The following is a 16800-nucleotide window of genomic DNA, read 5'->3' on the forward strand; positions in this document are numbered from 1 at the left end:
TCGCTTCTGCGACCAAGCAAGCTTTCGGAGGCACACGTTCACTGCCGTATTGACACTAAAACTTTAAAATGCTTGCCTTCGAGAAAGCAGCGTGAATAAAAATGGAACGCGACTATGTGACCATAGGGAACATGTTCACGGGGCCATACTATTGATGACAGCACCACAAAAGGCTGGATGTGTTCAGGTTGACTTTACAGGTTTGGAAGGAAAGACTGACGGGCTAGTTGCTTCATTATCACATTAAGAACAGCACTTAATGTTAGCGCAGTTTGTGTGTGGTTCCCCCTGTGTGTGTCCCGTCGTGAAGTGCTGTTCTTTCTTTGACTTCACAGATGTTCTTTTTCTGCGTCAGTTACGTCTTCCAAGAGTGTTTACTTGGAAAATTTTTGTTCGCATTGCTCTTACAGAAGCATATTTAGTCGAAATTTGTTCGTTTGGCTGCTTAATCTCGAGGACGGGCTCCAAACTGCTCATTTTCTTTAACCACGTAAAAACCCTTACTGAAAATTTAATTACGTAGCTCTGTTAATTACGCAAACAACTTCTCAACTTACTCCGCATCTAGAGGTTACCAATCTGAACACTTGAATGATAAAATGATGTTAACATTGTTTGCATCGTTCGAATGGTTTTGTTTTGTGCAGTTAAAAGCAGCCGGCATATTGATGGTGCTGTAGACTTCTTATAAAGTAAGTGTGAAAGTTTGGACAGGTTATCTTGGCACAAATCGACTTCATGAGCTTAAGCACATGACCCAACCTTGCACGTCTGTCTTTAAAACCGATTCTCATACATTATACAAGAAGCACCTCAGCGCTACGGTACATCCCACAAGGTGTGCGAGAACATTGTGCGCGCTCCCGACTAGGTTTCTGAGCGTTGGTGGCATCAGACTCGGTTTCCTGGCATCATAAGGAATAAAAACAGCTTCCTGGAGGAAAGCATTGGGTACATTTTCAGCACTTTGTAACATATGGATCAGCACGGATATGTACCTTAGAACGAAAAGTACTGAAATATTAAGGTGAGGGTTTCGCTGCATGTATTTTGGCTGTCTAATGTTAAGATCTAAAGAAAAAATGCTTTGATTTTGTGACAAATAATGCTGACATGAAATATGAGCTCCGACACAGTACCCGTGTTGGAACTGGCCCCTGGAATACAGGGCTACATTAAACCACGATATGCTGGTTTGATAAATACCAGTAATTGTAAAGTGGTTCGCTCTTGAATTTCCTGTATGTCAATCGGCGCCGCTGTGCAGTGTTGTGGGCCCTTTTTATACCACCAGCACTATGTTTCAGCTAATATTGAAAGCAACTGTATTCCTTCTTTTAAGGGGGGGGGGGGGGGTTTAGCGTCTAACCACAGTTCCAAAGTTATCAGTTAGCTCAAGATGCGCCTGCATGTGTTTCTAATATCCAGTATGTTGGCACGGATTCAATAGCGAAAGAGCGCTGTCTTATCAGATTGCGCGCGTGAAGCGAATACTGGCGTACATTCTCCATCACATTTGCCGACCCGAGATTGCGCTGCGATGTACGAGCATTCCAATCTGACGAACCGACGCCTTGATCCGTAGATCGGAATCAGAGGAAGCACTTTGCGCGCAGCCATCGGTATCTTTGAGTGTTATTTTCTTTTCCAGCGCAAGCTCATCTTATAATGAGTAACATTTGTGACTGACTCTTTTGGAAGTGTTTTGTTCTTCACATCACTACAACGTGAGAGTATAGAGGTGCTCCATCTTCATTGAGAGAATACTGGGAAATGGACTAGGCCTTTTCTTGCGTATGCGTTTACACATTAACCACACCAATTTATTTTCCATAACTTACGTTTTAATTTAGGGGGCTGTAAAGCACAGCAACCTTTTACTAACAGGATGTTTTATTAACAAAGAAAATTTAAATGCTTATTAGTCGGCTTTCACTTCATGGTAAAGAATTCCAATAAAGATCTACTTACGATAATTAAAAGCCTATCTGTTTGACAGCGTTTCATCTGAGTTCCCCTTTGCAAGGTAATACAGACTTGCAGATTGTTCGTATTGGGCACCCTCGACATATGTCCAACCGCCAAAGAAAGGGTCATTCCGAATGTTTCATTTCAGGAAGGCGTGTTACCCTCCTGTCTTTCATTCCCGTTCGCAAACACGCATAAGACGAAAGTGCTGCTTGAAGAGCGTCGTTAGTCCAAGCCAACTAGCTACCGTAACTCACCTCGCCTATATCGCTGTCATTTAGGCTTAGATAAGAAATATTATTATTTTAAACCGACGCATCACGAATTTAAAAAGAGCTGCACGCGACCAGCCCAGCTAGGTTTCTTTCATTTCGTACATCGTCGTAGCGGCTAATAGTAGCTCACGAAGCAGAGCACTGAGTGTGGATATGGCAGAGAAGGTGTTCTATATAATGTCTCGTCACCCACCGAAAATTGCCCGCCGTGCTACTGGCCTTTCCTAGAAAATTGTATATGTGACGCCCAGCCATTTGGAACACAGCAACTTTGTTTTGCGATGGGAGAGTCCAGGTGAGAGACGGGGTGGTTATGGAGATAAAGACACGCTATTTTCTGCAGTAACCTAGGCATGCATGGATGAATGCCTTTATTTATTGAGAAAAAGGAGGAGCAAGACTCAGTGGAAGCACGTCTCAGCAGACTGGGAAAGAAGCGGGGGACAAAGAGGAAAAGCTGGGGCCTGGGTGGCAGGCGAAGTCGCAGCTTAGAGGCGAGAGAATATAAGCAAGAGTTGGCGAAACCAGTTGAATCCCAGTGTAGATGTGTGATGTGCCGAGTAAATGATTGGAGTCACCGCCCAGCATCCGTCCTTTGCGGCAGTATAAGCTCCCACCGTTCTTGGTAACAAACCTTTACTGAAAACCAACCTTCGCAATTACTTATTCATCAGCCATGCCTAGCCATGTATTCCTTAGTGGCAGGGTCTGTGGATTACATCTACGCTGTCCCGACAAGTTACGACCATAACGTGGCACTTGCGGTTACGGATGCCATACTCGTGACTCTTACTATACTACTACTATACTGCGCGAATACTATAAACATGGGTTTACTGCACAAATTAGTGAACAGACATTTTAGAACCGCGTTTTTCGCCTTACATACGCCCAACGCAAGCACCATTGTAGCATGTCACGGTGTGAGTCCCTTCAAGACAGAGACGCGAACGCAAACATAAGAACGTGTTAGAAGACAGGGTCTTGGGCCTCGTGCCAAACATATCCAAGCCAACAATATGTTAACAATCATGCCGTCGTTTCTATGCAAAGAGGTTGTGTATTTAAACTTCTGGAGTGACAGTCCAATCCGCCACCTACGGGAGCGCGTGAAGCCGCCGGGGGCCACATTGTTAGAGGAAAAGGAGTGCGGCCACAGTACGTGGCTGCGGTATACGCGTGACGCAACCTGTGCTTGCGGTTCTGCGATGAAAAAATAAAGTTAAACCCCTTTAGGAAGTATATCAGTCCGCCATTTGGTGTCGCAGTTGTCAAAAATAAAATGTCATGGGGGTGGCTGCCTAGTGTGCTGTGTACAATATTGTTACGAGGAGTTGCGAAGAAATGGTTTTATTTACAGGAGAATTGGACGATGATGGTAGCGTGATCGTAGTGCAGCCCGGCCTCTCTAACTCCTCGTTTTCTTCGTCCTCTCTTTCTTCTCTTCCTGTCCGTGCCTTTCGTATCTGTTAAATTTCCCCGCAAGCAGACGAAGCCCGTGGGGCGAGTCAGGATGTACAAGCAGGGTAGAAAGGCTTCAGGCGAGCAATATGAGTCAGCTGAGTTCTGCTTGATCGCCGACCATTGCACAGGAGGTGAGCTATGACGTAAGTGAGTTCGCTCAGGCGGTCCACAACTACAAATGGGCCTGAATATTGTGACAAGAACTTTTGGTACAGTCCACGCTTGCGTTGCGGTGTCCAAAGGAGGAATAAGTCACCTTTTTGCAGCGATACTTGTACGTGACGGTCGTCGTATCGCTCTTTCGAATGACTTTGCGAGGCCAGAGTACGAAGACGAGCTATTCGACGCGCTTCTTCAGCGAGACACAAAGTCTTCGATACAGAATCATCACTGTGCAGAACGAAGGGTAGGAAAGTGTCCAGAGGGCTTCGCAGTAACCTTGCATACAGGAGGTAAAATGGGCTATAATTCGTGGTTTCGTGCTTCGCAGTGTTGTATGCATAAGTGATGAAGGGCAGCACGTCGTCCCAGTTCTTATGATTGGAGGAGACGTACATAGCAAGCATGTTAGTCGGCGTTCTGTTTGTCCTTTCAACGAGGCCATTGGTCTGTGGATGATATGGCATGGAATGATGGAACTGTGAAGTGCACAAACGAAGTAACTCTTCAGTGGCATCAGCCGTGAACTGGCGACCACGGTGACCACGGTCGCTGATGATGACACGTGGTGGGCCATGACGAAGGACCACGGAACGGAGAAGGAAGGCCGCCACGCAAGCAGCGGTGGAAGACGGTATGGCTGCAGTTTCTGCATACCGTGTAAGATGGTCTACGCAGACAATTATCCAGCGGTTCCTATTGTTAGATGGCGGGAATGGACCCAGAAGGTCAATGCCTACTTGCTCGAACGGCGTACTGGGCGGTGTCAATGGCCGAAGGGGACCCGGGGCTGCGGTGGTCGGTCGCTTGTGACGTTGGCACGTTTCACAACTAGCGACATAGCGACATAGCGCTTGGTTGCTTCGTACATCTTGGGCCAGTAAAAGCGCTCCTGCGTGCGGTGCAGCGTTCGTACGAAGCCGAAATGGCCGGATGTCACATCATCATGCATGGCGCGTAGAACCTCGGAGCGGAGACTCTCGGGGACAAGAAGCAGAAAACGCGCTCCATGCCCGGAGTAATTAGTTTTGTACAGCAATTTATCACGGACAGTAAAGCGACCGCTGCCTTTAGAAGTACGGGCGGCGACAAAAAGCGGATCAAGGGTAACATCATCCCGTTGTTCTCGCTGAAAGTCTGCCGCGTCAGGGAACGTAGGAGTAACAGCAGCGAGACAGTCGTCAAAATTCTCAGCATCGCAGTCGGTAGTCGCAAGAGGAATCCGAGAGAAGCAGTCTGCGTCAGCGTGACGACGGCCACTCTTGTACCCACAAAGTCGTATTCCTGGAGGCGCAGCGCCTAACGTGCGAGGCGACCAGAGGGATCACGCACACCGACCAGCCAGCATAAAGAATGATGGTCGTTGATAATCTTGAATGGTCTACCGTAAAGATAACATCGAAACTTTTGTACGGCGAAAACGGCTGCCAGGCATTCCTGTTCCGTGACCGTATAATTGCGTTCAGATTTGCTCAGACAACGGCTGGCATATGCGACAACCTGTTCTGCACCACTGTGACGTTGTACAAGCACCGCTCCTATCCCGATTCCCCTCGCATCAGTGTGAACTTCAGTCGGGCAAGATGGATCGAAGTGACGCAAGAGGAGTGCTGACGTTAGTATAAACTTCAGTTGAGAGAATGATGCGTCACACTCTGGCGTCCAATTGAAGGATGCATTTTGTCGCAAAATACTTGTCAACGGGTAAACGATGTCGGCAAACCGGGGAAGAAAACGACGAAAATACGAACATAGGCAAATGAATGAGCGGAGTTCTCGTGTTGACTGCGGTGGCTTGAAGGAGCTCACTGCTTCAATCTTACGAGGATCGGGTCTGACGCCATCCTTGTCGACTAAGTGTCCCAGGACCAGTATTTGACGTTCGTCGAACCGACACTTTTTTGAGTTTAGGACCAGTCCAGCTTTCTCAATGCAGTCGAGAACGAGGCTGAGGCGTTCGTTATGTTCTTCAAACGTGCGGCCAAAGATTACAACATCATCGAGGTAACACATGCATATCTCCCACTTTAGACCGCGTAGTACTGTGTCCATGAATCTTTCAAAGGTGGCAGGAGCATTGCAAAGGCCAAAAGGCATAACATTAAATTCGAATAGGCCATCTGGAGTCACGAAAGCGATCTTTTCCTTGTCGGCAGGGTCCATAGGTATTTGCCAGTACCCCAATCGCAAATCAAGTGTTGAGAAGTAAGAAGCAGCGTGTAAGCAATCACTGACGTCATCGATTCGCGGTAGTGGATAGACATCCTTCTTCGTCACTGCGTTTAGATGTCTGTAATCCACGCAGAATCTCCAGGAGCCATCTTTTTTTCGGACCAGGATTACTGGGGCTGCCCATGGACTAGATTACTCTTGAACGACACTTTTGTTCATCATCTCCTTGGCTTGCTCGGCAATAACTTTGCGCTCGGACGATGGCACTCGGTAGGGCTTCTGGCGGATGGGGTGTGCTGAGCCAGTATCTATTCTGTGACGAGCGCAGGACGCGGTATGACGGTAAATGAAGGGGTGCATCTCCATGCGTGAAATCAAATTCGGCCTCATGCCTGGCAAGGACTTGTACCAGTGCTTGCCGTTCCGATGTACCGAGAGCCTTGCTGATCATGCCAAGCATTAGCTCTTCAGAATGGCGATTATCGCAAGGAAAGTAAGCTGTAGAAACGTCCGTAGTTAGTGCCGCTATTGAAGTACATGCGGCTTCATCGAATAGAGCGATTTTCATACCGCGAGGAAGGACAACCGGCGTGGCGGAAGAGTTCAGCGCCCACAATGTGGCGACTCCTTTCGTCATTCACACGACAGAGCAGGGCACAAGTATATTTTTTAGCACCGTTTATGCGGAGAGGCCTAACTACAAGGTCAACACAATCAGTATCAACAGTAGTTGTAGAAACACGAACGGGCGTCAGGCACCACGATGGTACAATCACTTCATCAAGAACACTGACTGTGTCTGTGTCCTTGTCTTCACTACCCAAGCTTTGTTCAGAATGTGCTGATATAAATAACTTGTTCAATGAGATTTCGCCACAACCACAGTCCACGGAAGCGCCGCACTGTTCAAGAAAATCGATACCAAGAATAACGTCGTGCGAACAACGAGAAAGAACAAGGAATTCCGACACAAACACTTTCCCAGCCAACAAAACACTCACAGCACAAACACCAAGGGGATGAAACCACTCGCCGCCTACTCCACGAAAGGTAATACCGTCGTTCCAAGAAAACATAACTTTGTGGCCTTGCCGGTTTTTCAAAGCGAGGCTCATGACAGACACAGTCGCCCCAGTATCAACTAACGCCATGGTCGGTATTCCGTCAATCGAGACATTCACTGTGTTTATGAACATCACAACAGGCAGAGGTATTTCTTGCAAAGACCGTCCGGCGACCACACATCCACTGGCCGCGGATGCTAGTTTCCCGGGGGCGGTCAGGAAGAACGGCGCCGAGGGGACGCAGAGCGACGGGGACGGCTATTTGGAGGCGTGAAACTCTGCTCAGATGCTGGCGAATCGCTGCGTCTGGTCTCGTGTGAGAAGTGATCCCTTGGAAGCAAATCGGTCGTCCGCAGGTCATATGAAGTACGGGTTCTGGGTGGCGAGAACATCGATGGTGTCCTACGTGATTGACGGGCTTGGCGACAATACCGAACTATATGGCCTGTGGAACGACAGTTGTAGCACACGGGAGGGTCGCGGTTCACAGCGTCTACCTCGAAACGAATGGTAGACGGCTGCGGGCGGCGAGAAAGTTCGTGGTCATGTGGATAACGTGTCTCTGCTGCTTGCTGAAATCTGTTATATCTTTCATAAGTCGCGTCGTGGTAGTAGGGTCGGTGCTGTTCTTGTCGTGGCCTGACAGAAGTCGCAGGGCCTCGGGGGTAAAAACGCGGCTGCTCTTGTTGTGGCCGAGCGCCATAAGTAGGGCCTCTGTCGTAGAGACGTGACTGCTGTCGGGGCGCGAGTTCGTAATCCTCAGTGCCCCTTGCCGCAGGATACGGGGAGAAGGATGCCACGTTTGGCTCAAAATCTGGTGGTAGGCAGAAGCTACGAGTGCCTGGATATGTCACTTGCGCGTGCAGGCTGAGTTCTTCCCGAACTATTTGTCGGATCGTTGATTCAAGATCAAGGGGCTGGTTGCTGTCCACGCTTGCAACTGTCGTTACATTGGCTAGCCTGCCAAACTTCGGCGTTATGCGCCTCGTCGTTAGTTGCTCGAAAGTACGACAGTGCCGAATGATGTAAGCGACGGAAGCCAGGCTGTCTTTTGCAATGAGGAAATTGTAAACATCCTCGGCAATTCCTTTTAGGATGTGCCCGACTTTGTCTTCCTCGGACATTCCAGAGTCCACCATCCTACACAGCTTTATTACTGCCTCAATGTAGGTCGTGCAGGTTTCGCCTGGTACTTGCGCACGTTGCAGTAGCGTCTGTTCTGCCCTTTTCTTTTTCGTCGCGGAGTCACCGAATCGCTCTTTGATTTCCGAAACAGATCTTCCCCATGTTGTGAATGTTTCCTCGTGGTTGTCGAACCACACCAATGAAGTATCGGTTAGAAAGAACACGACGTTCGAAAGCTGAGAAGCGCTGTTCCACCTGTTGGCGGCACTCACCCGGTGATAATGGATGAGCCATTCCTCGATGTCTTCGTCCGATCTTCCGGCGAAGGGACGCGCATCTTTCAGTTGCAGAGCAGAACTTGGGGCAGCAGTCGGAATGGGCCGCTGTTCGTCTGCGTCGTGGGACATATTCAACTCCGGTAGATTCGGTGGGAGTCCAGCAAGGCGACGGCTCCGTCGAAGAACTTGTGGTTCAGCCTCCGTCTTCGGGTGTCGATTACGCAGCACCTTTCACCACAACTGTTACGAGGAGTTGCGAAGAAATGGTTTTATTTACAGGAGAATTGGACGATGATGGTAGCGTGATCGTAGCGCAGCCCGGCCTCTCTAACTCCTCGTTTTCTTCGTCCTCTCTTTCTTCTCTTCTTGTCCGTGCCTTTCGTGTCTGTTACAATGTGTTGCGAGAACTGAAAAACAGTCGCTTCCTGATTTCTTCATTCAGTAACCTGCCGCGTGCATCGGCATTGTGATGCCCTTTCGTCGATACGTGGTGCCGGCCCGTACTGACACAACGACATGACCCGAAATGTAGTATCCTTATGCCATTTCTTAAAAAGATCACTATTTGTGTAAATCAGCGTTTTTGGTTGAAACCAAGAAAGAAATATTCAACGGTAGGTATCATTTTTGTCCGGCATTTGAGTTCTAGCTGAAAAGAGTCGGTGAAAGCAAATTTACAATAAAGCTAAGGCGACCCACAATCTGCACACAGCCGCAAGCCTACATGCGCTCCACTGAGAATAACCTGCCAAAGTTAAGGTCATGTGTCAGCTGGCCGCTCAAGCAATCTTTACTTTTTTTTCGTTTCTGCATCCATTCTGCCGGCGTCTGCGGCAAAAACGTGAAGTGGGATGGTGGTGGTGGTGAATTGTAGCAGCAGGCGGGTATAGCCTGGCGAACAAGTCCGGCAATTGCTCCAGGCAGATAGATAAACAGAAATTGGTGGAGGCAGGTGGTAGCGTAATGGTTAGCGTGCCCATTTCCCAAATGCAAGATGGAGCATTTGGGAGATGGGCTCGAATCTCGGTGGTTTGTTTGTGAAGACAGCTTTCTGTGGTCTCTGGTGACTGCGAAGCTCAGAATGAGGCGGCATCCTGACGACAACGGTCGCCGTCAACGTAACAGAATAAGCGGGCGTGCAAGGTCACGTCTAAAGCCGAAAGCACATTCGGAGGAAATACACTATACTCTTGCCGACAAAAAAAAAACGTGATGAGTAACGAGCGGTGTTGTTGAGCGAGGCTGTAGACGGATAATGTCACCATAGACAGGACAACGCTCCCATCCTGGTGCTCAGCGGAAATATACGTCGACAGTGTGTCAATTAGCGTGTAATTGATACTTCATTAAGGTCGTTGCGTGTTTGTGTTGTGTCTAGCAGGAGCTAGTAGCGTAAGAGATGACACTGGAGAGGAGGCGGTGAGCGAAGTCCGCGAAAAGTAATTGAGGATAGCCATATAGAACGTCGACGCCATGTTGAATAAAGCCTGCGACTTCAGTTGCTCAGCCGCCAGAAAGGCTTGTGTCGTAGCATACCGCTGGGCGTATTTGGTAACCACAGCGATAAACACACATTTTGCGGAAGTAAACAGAGGAAAGGGACGTACTGAGTTGGCCGCCCTTTTCGAGCTCTGGCATAGTTTGAAAAATGAATGTGGGGAAGTATGACGCACAAAATAGTATATGTCAACCCAAACGAATCAGCGTGGTCATACTTGCGCGACACGCCATGGTGGCCTGCCACCAATACATCATGAACTTGCAGTGATGAGAGTTTTCATTGCATACTTGAGAATAAAAACGAGCACGTCAGAGACGTCCGAGGGACATTTCTAGGGTACAAGAGCACAACCCCCCCCCCAAAAAAAAAAATCACGAATATAAGCTTACGAATATGGGCGTCGTAAGATCGAGCACTTCGGCGCTTGTTGATCTTCTTTAGGATCACGTCAGCATTTCATTCAGCGTTTCTTTCTGAGAAAAAGAGTTGAAGGCGCCCGTTTATTTGCATCACAATGGCAGGCGTAACCAGGCAAACATTGACAGCATTTCATTAGAGAGTGCCTACGTACTCTGTGGAGATTACGCATGACAATGACATCAAACGCAGAAAGCTTTGCTTACATCGATTCGCACATACATAGGATTCGCATAATTTTTTCACTCATTGAATACAGTGCATTCTACGGTGTCATTCTTCGACAAAACAGATGGTACCGATTTTCGCGTAATGAGGATTGGAACAAATTGTCTCACTTTCCGGCTGTCACCTTTCTCCTACTGCCAACATTCCTTCCCCTCCGTAGTTGCTTAGCTTTTATTGGGTTCGGCTGCTAATCACGAGGTCTCGAGATCGAATCCCAACCACGGCAGCGGTATTTCAATGGGTGTGAAATGCGAAAACCCGCGTACTTAGGGCTAGGCACACTTTAAAAAATCCCAAGTGGTCTAAATTATTCTCGAATCCTGCACTACGGTGTGCCTCCTAATGAAATCGTGGTTTTGGCAAGTAAAACCTCATAATGTGTTATGTAACATTCGTTAAGGATGTCCTGGGCAGTCGCACAACTCTTGAGTACAATTAAGCGTCAGGAGTTGTGCGCGAGGTCTTTGAGTATGTGGATAGCCTTTATGGCGTTCGATAGCTGCTAGTCTACATTGCGGCTATATAATAAAGGCGGAACGGCAACATGGTAGAGAATGGGGAGAACACACAAATCCCGCATATATTACTGCACAATAATTTTAAATATCGTTCTTGCTTCACGCACGTGGACAACCGCCATAAGAGACTACTTTGGAAACTAACTGCAAGTACTGTATATGTCGTACCCAATGGTGTACCTGGCCTGGTGGCCAGTAAATGGAGACGTAATATTGCGAACAGCTTCGGCTATAGCGTGCTAACGGACAACGACACAAACTGAAGTGACTAGTGCAAGAGTGGACAGGGAACACTAAAGACGCTACAAGGACAAGCGCCCAGTTGGATGTTTGCGCGCTTATCCTTGTCGCCTCTAGTGTCCCGGGTCCACTCTTGCGCTAGTCACTTTAGCATGGAATACCAACTAGCCCGGTCTCACAGCCTGCGACGACACAGGGACAGTTTGCTCAACTCTTGTATCGTGACTTTTGTGTTAAGGTGAAAAAGCAACTTATCCATGCATATGTCTTAATGCTTAAGCACATCTAGATTTGCAGCTGCGGCGGTGGCCCATGTGTGCGCATTGCAATGTCGCTAGTGAAATAATTCTGTGCACCTTAACGAATTCGATAGTGGAAAATCAAAATCCGTCTACGACGGCGTCTCTAGTAGGCGCTGTGCGATGTTCGGACGTTAACAATGTATGCCGACTGAAGAAAGGCTGCCCCGAAGTACTTCTGACGATTAGGCTAGCTTCTTTACTCCGTAGAATGAAAAAAAGAAAAGGAAAAGAAAAAAAAAGAAAAAAAAAAGAACCGCATCAAAAGCCCAGAATCAACCATTGCTCGTCGCGACTAAACGCTCTTAGGATGACGAGTAATTTCTAGGCGACGAGCGAATACGCTTGATCAAGAACACTGATAACACCGGCGGGACAAGCATTGTGGCGAAGTTCAATGCGCAGGGATAGCTTTTATTTTTTTTTATTTTGTTTGGTTGACGTCATCACGCGTCACCGCGGGAAGTTTGAAAAGTTTAAGGTTAGTACGCCACGTGGTGGCACTCACGCGAACTAAACCCTCATGTCCAGAAAAGCTGGATACGCTGCGCGGGTCAGGGCCTCAGTCAGGCGCATGCTAGCGCTTTTAGTTTGGCCCTTCTGGTTTTCTGTGAGCAAACTGGAAAACTTGTGAATAAGAAAAAAATATGCAGACGATTAGGAGTAACTATATTATTTAAAATACTCTCTTTCAGAAAGTTCTTTTTTAAACATTCTACTTCTTTTTATTGAGGGAGATTGGTGTAATTAATGACGTTCAGATAGCTAGATAAGAGAGGTTAACTAATTAACTTTCGAACTATTCACATTAGGGAACATGTTACAAGTGCTGACACACGTTCACAAATACTGCGGCGAAATGCGCTCATACGCCGGTTAACAATTACGTCAGCGAAAGTGCTGCACGAGGGATGCATTCAACCTGCCGCGGTATATACCGCAACGTCACGAATGCAATCCGGCGCCGCCGCACTACGATGGGGGCGAAGTGCAAGAACGCCCGTGTACCACCACGCGTTGGGCTTAAAGAAGCCAGATTAATCCACCCACTACGGCATGACCTATAATCACTTTGCGATTTTGGTACGCAATACCCCACATTTGACGATCAGTGCATTTTGCCAGATTTCAAGGGACTATTTCTCGAAACGAGCTCAGCAGAGACGTGATGAATGTTCATCATCACTCGGTTTCGATTCCGCATTTGGAGCATGAGCCCTAAAGTGAATAAGTTGAAATTAATGGATTATAGTTTAATTAGCATTACACTGCGATTTATCGTCGTGCAAGTGAAGTCCTCCCGTTTGGCTAATGCCACCTGAACAGGCCGAATTGCGCGGTGTGGCTATGCTCCAGGTGATTTTTAAGAAATCCGTTCCAACACATGCACACCCACCCCACGGCGTCCGCCAGCTACGCCGATACAAGCCGTTCAGGAGTAGCGTGAACACATGGGCGCAGGCTGGGCAGCGCCATTCTTGCTGCTATGCTCGTACATAAAAATATACGAGTGAAAAAATATCGTGTGATTGATCACTCTTTATGTTAAGCGTGGCTTTAACATGTCGCTTTTGTGACCTTGCCAATATTTCATTGGTGCTATGGTGGGTTGTAAGAAATGGGCCATAGGCATTGGTTCTGTCGGTGCAGCCAAACGTTTCAATATTGCGAGGATTAGGAACATTGCCACTCATTTGTCCACTTAGCCTGTCAGGAGAATCACTCACTTCCTTTATAATTAATGCTATAGTGGAGCGGTGTATTGTGTTCCTAAATTCATGTGTGTGCCAAGCATCCATGGAAGAAAAACTTCTGTGATAGTGTTGCTGGAGTCCTTGATATTATCCCATCCGCAAATCTCGAACAATGCTGGCAAGGCAAGGAAAACGATCTTGGATCTTGCCAGACCATCGCAAAGGTGCAGTGTATGCCGTTCCTAGACAGATCACTGAATCTCAGCATCATCTCGTTGGACAGTTGATCTGGAAGGAAACCGACATTGGATTGCAATGTTATGACTGAATTTCAGCGTCAAGAGACTAGTTAAAATTGCACCTTTGCGCTAGTGCTTCCACTGGCAATGGTGTTCCCACTGTAAATTGGCAGGTTTGTAGGTCTTGCTGTCATTTTTGCAACTACTCCCTAGTCCAATGAACATGTGGTACTTTTCGATACAATATTAAGGTGCTGATGCTTGCAATGAATGTTAAATATTCCTGACTAGAAGTTGTGCCACTTCTTGAAGATTTTGAATCGTTTATAAGTTCGTTGGCTTGTGGCCTTAAATTACCTGTCACTCAACAAATTGCTTTACTAAATTATAGGGCTACGTTACACAAATATTGACTCGGAGGTATCGTACCTTGCGCAACTTTTTCTAGTCTGTTGGGAAAACATTTTTTGGGATGGTTACGCAACGTCTCGATTTCTTACGGCGGTTTTTAAAACGGCTATAAAACGTTTTGCAAGACCTTTCAAAAGGTCTTGCAAAACGTCTTATATCCCTTATTTGGCGGTGCATTAGACGGTCTACACGATGACTAGAAGACGTTTTAAGACATCCGACAAAGTTTTGGTAAGGCGTCTTCAAGAAGTCTTAAATATCTTGCCAAGACGTCTTGAAGATGTCTTGTAAACGTTTATAATGATTTTCGAGACGTCTTGGTGATCTTGCCAGGACGTCTTGTAGGCGGCTAATAGACCAATGTGTGTTCAGCGGGTATAATGGCTACCTACAACTTTTCAGCGCCCGAGGTCCGACCGCAATAAGAGAACCCATACCAATTACTCCACATTCTATTACGCGATGAAGAGGGAAACGTGAATGAAATGTTGCACTGCAGTTTTTATCTTTTTCTATAAGTTTCTTTCTGTACCCCACTCCTGTAATAACAAAGGTTTGACAGTATGTTGAAATAAATAAATAAATAAGAATACTTACCGTAAATCTGAGTACAGGGCGCCGGATGGGGCAGATATGTGTTATTTGTTTGAAGCGGCAAGCAGGAAATTTACATCTCCTTTTCCGTCTGCGTTTCGCAAGACCTACTGATGGAACACTACATGCGCGAAAATGCACACGAAAGATACACGCTGCTTGAAGATCAAGAAAAATATTTGTTCTGCAAACGGAACCGTACAATAACATGGTAGAATGAAAACGACACTGCGGCTGCAATGCAAGCGCAATCACCGAGCGGCATTAAAAAATGAAATAAAGAAGAGAAAGAAAGGCATCTATTGCTAAGGCACAAATACATGTCATATGCAACTATTTCGATCGCAGCGCCGCCACAGTAGAGGAAGCGCGCCGCCTCCTGCAGCGCGAGATGCATCGGGGGGAGTGGAGGGAGCGAGGAGGGATTCTTAAAGCCCCTAAACTTCGTAAAGTAGGTGGGGGTAGCTATAGGGGCTTGTTGGTACGGCATATCCTATTTTGTGGTAAAGTAGCGACACTGTCCTCCTCCACCTTCACTCCTCCTCGTTTCTCCTCTTTCACGCTCCCTCCTCGACCGTGGCGCAGCCTACACCGCTCGAGCGTAACCACGGCGCCAACATGCGCTCCTCGCCACTCCGTCGACGCTTCTCGAGCGAAAGTGGCGCTGAAGCACGGCGCGAGGGTGCACGTAGTGCCGATAGCGACGCGGCGTCGGCCAGCGCGCGCGAGGAGGAGGCCGTACTCTTCAAAGCATGGCGCTACCTTACGAAGTTTAAGGAGCTTTAGGGATTCTGTGATCTGTGATTGCGCAGCATGTTTATTTGCCTTGTTTGACACATTATATACAATGACTTTTGCTTAGATACATATATTTACTGGATATTTATGCGCATATTTAAATATCTTGTTGCGAGGCTTTGTGTATACATGCAGTGAACTTTGTTACCAGTGACACTTTTTAGCCCTTTATCAAGCTTTATCTTCGCATTTGTATATTCCATTGTATCTTCGCACTTCTTATGTATATTTTGCAGAACTCCTGCTTTTTATATGTGATCTCTGTTGCGACTATAATTTCGGTGCAATTACAATACATGACCGGTGACGCCTCCTCCTGTGCAATACGTGGGAATGATGGACAGCGTTACTGAAATTTTCCCTGGCCGTCGCGTATGTATAAAAATATAAACAAGGTTCTTGAATTACAGTTTCATTAACGAGAAGAAAGGGGGTTAACCGAGGGGCCAGATATTTATTAGTCATATCATCAGAAGCCAACAAACACTGACACCAAGGAAAACGTAGGGGAATTGCTTGGGCTTAATAAACGAAATAAAGAAACGATAAATTAATGGAAATGAAAGTGGAAGAAAAAACAACTTGGCGCAAGTGGGGAACGATCCCACAACCTTCGCATTTCGCGTGCGATGCTCTACCAATATCGTTTCTTTATGTCATTTATTAAGCACAATTAATTTCCCCTATGTTGTCCTTGGTGTCAGTGCTTGTTGCCTTCTGATGAAAAGTTTCATTAAAATATTTGTCCTCAGCTTATTTCACGGCCTTTACGTTTATTAAAGCAATGCAGGGGGCTCGTTGGTGACCGTTCGTGGTTGTAGTTTTGCACGGACGATGTCACGCGAAGGACGGGACGTGGACGGACGTAGCGCAAGCTACCAATACCGTTGAAGAACGCGCTTACATACAAGGAGACATGGCGCGGGGGGGAGGATTTAAAAAGATATGACATGGTGAGGACACGTGATCATGGTTCGGGTCAGGCATACATCGTTCACTTGCACCCGTTCGCCCTGGCAAACTGGACTTCAGCTTCGATAAGCGCGATGGACGGAGTGCTTACGCACATCTCTTTTTCTTTAGCTATCGCGAGTGCCTCCCATATTTCTCGCTCCGTTTTTGTTTTTGATGTGCCAATGACTGTGGTGTTTTCTAGTAGCGGAGAGCATTTGCATTGTTTGCAATGTGCAGCCAAGTTGCTAGGTGCTGTCAGAAGCTGGCACGTGTATTTGTGCTCCCGTAACCTATCATTTAGACAACGTCCAGTTTGCCCGATGTATACTTTCCCGCAATCTAGTGGGATTTGGTAAACAACTAAAGTAGCACATTTCACGTACTTTTTCACGCGCTTAGTCT

The sequence above is a fragment of the Dermacentor variabilis genome, chromosome 6 (assembly GCF_050947875.1).
Source record: "Dermacentor variabilis isolate Ectoservices chromosome 6, ASM5094787v1, whole genome shotgun sequence".
Classification (NCBI taxonomy): Eukaryota; Metazoa; Arthropoda; class Arachnida; order Ixodida; family Ixodidae; genus Dermacentor; species Dermacentor variabilis.